Source organism: Lactuca saligna, chromosome 4 (assembly GCF_052625555.1).
Source record: "Lactuca saligna cultivar CGN05327 chromosome 4, ASM5262555v1, whole genome shotgun sequence".
Lineage (NCBI taxonomy): Eukaryota > Viridiplantae > Streptophyta > Magnoliopsida > Asterales > Asteraceae > Lactuca > Lactuca saligna.
This window is the reverse complement of record NC_136420.1, coordinates 317,643,313-317,649,250: the sequence shown is the minus strand read 5'-3', so window position 1 is coordinate 317,649,250 and position 5,938 is coordinate 317,643,313.

Below are 5,938 nucleotides of genomic sequence, written 5' to 3'. Positions count from 1 at the left end.
GATGGAGATACATTTATTTAGTGTAATTTATTATTGTGACTAGACGGAGGCTAGGGCAGTATTTCTGAGTTCGAGATTTTACTGAGATTCCCAAGGTGAGTCTTCTCATTATACCTTACCTAGAGTGGTAATCAAAGTTGTGTGATGAAGTATTTTGTATGCTAATTATGTGATAGATTTCTATGTGATTTGTGTTATGTATGATTCAGAGTTCACAGAGTTAGAACCGGAAGATTCACAGAGTTAGGACCAAAGGGTCCATAGAGCTAGGACTAGAGGGTCCACACAGTTATAGCCTCGAGTGGCTAATATGTGTTATATGTGGTATTTTTGGGGAACTCACTAAGCATTTATGCTTACAGTGTTTTTTGTATGTGTTTATGGTACCAATGATGATCGCGCGAAGGCGCTTGCATGATTTGTACACACTCGTGGAGTTTTGTTTAAGTGATTCTGGGACATGTTTTTACTATGATGACAGTGGATACGTTATATTTGATATTAATTTATGAATGAAAGTACGTTTTAAAAATGAAAAGTTTGTTTTCAAAAATTTGGTGTTACAATTTGCTATCAGAGCCTTGGTTTGAAGGATTCAGATTCGCCTTTGGGTGTATTTGAACTCAAATTGAGGATTTGAGATAGTTTTCATAAAACAAATGATTTTCCCAAGAATAAAAGTATTGAGAATAAAACAGAGGAAAGCAGTGTGTACAATCAGCTAGCGCCCGAACGGTGATTTCCCAAAAATACCCTCACATTATGTGTTATGAGATATGTTATGATTGATATGCATGCTAGAGTAGGCTAAGTATTCTTATTAGGACTAGAGTTTCCTGATTTGTGATGCCTTAGCCTAGGGAGATTACTGCTATGAGATGCTTGAGAGGGAGTAGTTAGCAGTGAGGGTAGCTGGTGTGTGCAACAAGAGATAGAGTACTTGTGATATGGGATATGTGGAGGGGGACTTGGAATGAATATTGATTCAGTGTGGAAGGTAGTATAGGGCCTGTACTACTGGAAGCATCGGGTTAGTGAATAGTCCAAGTAGGAATCCTTAGGATAATGGGGAGCAAGTAGGGTTGAGTTCGAGTGCGAGTATGCTCGAGCAAGTCTCTGATAATTTTTATGTTGTATTTCAGAGACATCATGGTTGGGACACGCCATAGGCCAGGGACTAGTGAGAGGGGTGCGAGTGATGAGGAGCTCCGCCAGATGATTCTTGATGAGGTGGCTGATGCCATCCGAGCTGAGATTCCAGAGATGTTCGGGTCTATCAAGACCACTCTGATTGAGATTTTTGATGAGCGGTACGTTGCTCTTATTGATGCTGCTGTTGTTGCAGCCACTGCAGCCGTTGCTGTTGCCAGGCCTCAAGGAGGTGATGCGTTGTTGTACTGGGAGTTGAGCAACACGAAGCCACCAGAGTTCGGTGGGACTTAGGATCCGATAGCCGGGATGAGGTGGAACTCTAACATTGACAGGTGCTTCTACACATGTTCATGTTTGGAGCATCTGAGGGAACGGTTCGCTTTGAACTAGCTTCGCTTGGGAGCGAAGGGTTGGTGGAAGTTCGCGACAGCACACTTCACTTTTTTAGAGCTTGTTGAGGTGACTTGGGAGAGGTTTACCGCCATGTTTCAAGATGAGTACGTTCCCCCGATGGAAAGGGAACGTCTGGCCCATGAGTTCTTCACCCTCAAGCAGGGTACTGAGTCTGTTACCATGATTACCAGGATGTTTCATGAGAGGGCGATGTTTTGCCCTGAGCAGGTGTCTACGGAGCAGGCACACATGAGTCGATATCTAAGTATTCTGAGGAGGGACATTCGCTAGTTCGTGGCAAACTCAATGTACCGAACATTTTCTGAGATTCAGGAAAATGCTCGAAAGAGGGAGATCGAGCTCGAGACACAGGCCAGGGAGGAGGCTGAGTCTCAGAGGATGGAGAGGAGACCGGCTCAGTCTCAGCCAGCAGCCAAGCGGCAAAGCCCACTGATGCGAGGTCGGGGAGCCATAAGGTTCGCACTTGTGGTAAGTGAGGCAAGGGTCATGAGGGGGTATGTAGATCTAGATCTTGCTACAAGTGTGGCAAGGAAAGGCATATGGCGAAGGACTTCCCCGAAGGGATTTGCAGTGTGTTTCCACTGCAACCATACTGGCCATCAGAAGGCCAAGTGCCCCCAGCTGCGGGGGTCAGTGCAGGGAGCACCACAGGGATCTGCCCCTGCTGCGGTGCGAGCTACAAAGAGTTGGCTAGAAAAGGCCGAGGTGCCCAAGGCTTGCGGGAGAGTGTTTCAGTTGACAGCGAAGGAGGTCCCCGCAGCGCCTGATGTTGTGGCGGGTATGTATCCTTCCATTTATTTATGCTATGCTTGAGATATTGTGTTTATATTATGATATGTGTAGCTAGTTTTTTTTTGTGAATTTTGTACTTGCTTTGGTGTTATTTGACTCGGGTGCGAGTCGGTCATTTGTGTCTTTAGCGTTCAGTCAGCACATCAGTATTCAGCGGGAGGCGATGAGTCGACCTCTGCAGGTTTCTATACTTGACGAGCGAGTGATTTATGCCAAGGATGCGCTTCGGGGATGTGTGCTTGAGATCTTCGGTGTTGAGTTTCTGACAGATCTAGTTCCGATAGCGATGGGGGATGTGTGCATTATAGTGGGCATGGATTGGTTGAGCCGCTTCAGGGCTGTTATTGACTGCGAGCGATAGTTGGTGATGATACAAGACCTTAGTGGGGGAGTGTTAATGGTATATGGTGAGGGTACCCGAAGTGCGTCAGCATTTTGTTCAGTCGCCAGAGCCAGGCAGAGTCTTCAGCAGGGTTGCAAGGGGTTTGTAGCCTATGTGTTGGATACCCGAGCAGCCACGGGTAGGCCAAGTTCGGTTGATGATGTTCTAGTAGTGCGCGAGTTTCCAGATGTTTTTCCTGAGGAATTGCTGGGTGTGCCTCCCAAAAGGCAGGTGGAGTTTCGCATTGATTTGGTTCCGGAGCAGCACCTTATCGTCTTGCGCCTCCAAAGATGCAAGAGTTATCCTTGCAACTTTAGGAGCTTTTGGGGAAAGGGTTTATTCGACTGAGTAGCTCGCCTTGGGGAGCTCCGATCCTTTTGGCAAGAAAAAGGATGGTTTGCACCGGATGTGCATTGATTACCGAGAGCTGAACAAGCTGACGATCAAGAACCGTTAACCGTTACCGTGGATCGATGATCTGTTTGATCAGTTACAGGGGGCGTCTTGGTTTTCTAAAATAGACTTGAGGTCTAGATATCACCAGATGAGGGTACGTGATGAGGATATCTAAAAGATGGCGTTCAGGACGCGTTATGGTCATTATTCGTTTGTGGTGATGCCCTTCGGGCTCACCAATGCACCAAGCGTTCGTGGATCTCATGAACAGGGTATGCAGGCTGATGTTGGATTGGTTGGTGATTGTGTTTATTGATGATATTCTAGTGTATTCTAGATCCTGAGAGCAACATGAGGAGCATTTAAGGGAGGTCCTCAGGGTGTTGAGATCAGAGAGGCTTTATACCAAATTCTCCAAGTGAGATTTCTGGTTATGAGAGGTCCAGTTCTTGGGGCATCTTGTTAATCAGAATGGTATATTGGTCGACCCGGCCAAGATTGAGGCGGTGATGAGTTGGAAGGTTCCAGAATCCGCTATCGAGATCAGAAGTTTTCTGGGATTGGCTGGTTATTATCGGAGATTCATCAAGGATTTCTCCAAGATTGCAGTGCCACTTACCCGGTTGACCCGGAAGGGAGTTGTTTTCTCATGGGGTCCAGAGCAGTAGACTTTATTTGAGACCCTTCACTAGAGATTATGCGAAGCCCCAGTGTTGTCTCTTCCAGAGGGAGTGGAGGATTTTGTGGTATACTGTGATGCATCGATATTAGGGTTGGGCGCGGTGCTTATGCAGAGAGGACATGTGATAACATATGCATCAAGGCAACTGAAGCCTCATGAGGCAAGGTATCCCACTCATGATCCGGAGCTGGGGGTAGTGGTGTTCGCTCTCAAGATCTGGTCTCACTACCTGCATGGGGGTTGGTGTACTATATACACAGACCACAAGAGTTTGAAGTACTTAATGGATCAACCCAACCTGAACATGCGCCAGAGAAGATGGTTGGATGTAGTGAAGGATTATGATTGTGAGATCCTATACCACCCGGGCAAGGAGAATGTAGTAGCCGATGCACTGAGTCGTAGGGCGGAAAGTGCCCAGATTTGAGATATATGTATGAGGATGACGGTGATGACCCCAATGTTAGATACCATCTGAGGGGCTCAAGCAGAGGTGGCAAAACCAGAGAACCGCAAGAAGGAGCGATTGATTGGGCAGATATTTGAGTTTGTGACCGATAGGCGGGGGCTTATGACTTATCACGGTCGGATATGGATGCCTTATATAGTTGGGGCACATGCTGTTTTGATGGAGGAAGCGCATAGATCGAGATTTTCGATCCATCCCGGGGCCACTAAGATGTATTTGGATTTGAAGAGAGATTATTGGTGGCCTTGCATGAAGAGGGAGGTTGCATGGGTCGTAGAGAGGTGTTTGACGTGTCGTCGGGTTAAGGCCGAGCACCAGCAGCCGCATGGCAAGTTGCAGCCACTTGAGGTTCCCCAGTGGTAGTGGGAACATATTACTATGGATTTTATTAACAAGTTACCAAGAGCCTTAAGAGGTGTCGATGCAATCTGGGTGATTGTAGATCGGTTGACGAAGAGCGCTCACTTCCTTGCCATCAGTGAGAGTTCTTCTGCAGAGAAGTTGGCAGAGGTATATGTGAGCGAGGTGGTGTCACGGCATGGGGTGCCAGTCTCGACTGTGTCTGATAGATATGTGCTTTTCACTTCCAGGTTTTGGAAGAAGTTCCACGAGGAGTTGAGTACAAGATTGCATTTCAGCACTGCTTACCACCCTCAGACCGACGGTCAGAGTGAGCGGACTATTCAAACGCTCGAGGACATGCTTCGTGCATGTGTATTGGATTTCGGAGGGATTTAGGACACATATCTACCTTTGGATGAGTTTTCCTATAACAGCATCCATCATTCGAGTATTGGTATGCCTCCCTTCGAGCTGTTGTATGGAAAGAGGTGCCAGACTCCCATTTGTTAGGGAGAGGTACGACAACAGGTGATGGGTAGTATGGAGATAGTGCTTCAGACTACTGAGCAGATTCAGCAGGTTAGGCAGAGGTTGCTGACGGCTCAGAGTCGTCAGAAGAGCTACGCGGATAAGCATCGCTCAGAGCTTGAGTTCCAAGTTGGTGATTTCGTTCTCCTGAAGGTATCACCTTGGAAGGGTGTGATTCGGTTTAGGAATAGAGGCAAGTTGGGGCCTCGGTATATTGGTCCGTTCCAGGTGATCGTGAGGGTAGGCAGAGTAGCATATCATTTGGAGTTACCTGCGGAGTTGGGTCAGATTCATGATACCTTCCACGTATCTCAGTTGAGAAAGTGTATTGCCGACAAATCGGTATTGGTACCATTGGAGGATATTCAGGTGGATGCAAGCTTGAATTATGTTGAAAGGCCAATTGCGATACGGGATCAAAGGATCAAGGTTTTGAGAAACAAGGAGGTGCCCTTGGTGTAGGTTCAGTGGCAGCATCGAAAAGCGTCTGAACTGACGTGGGAACCGGAGATCGAGATGTGTGGGCAGTACCCAGAGTTATTTGCAGAGCGAGACTTCGAGGGCGAAGTCTGATTCTAGCGGGGGAGAATTGTAACAGCCGGAGTTTGGGTACGTAGTTTTATTATTTTGAATTTTTATTTTTGGGGCAACTCGACGAGTTGGTGCCTCAACTCGTCGACTAAAGTCTTATCCGATGACGAGGTTTTGCGACCGGACTCGCCGAGTCGGGTATCTAAGTCGTCGAGTTGGTGCTGATTAGGAAAAACCCTAATCCCTGGGT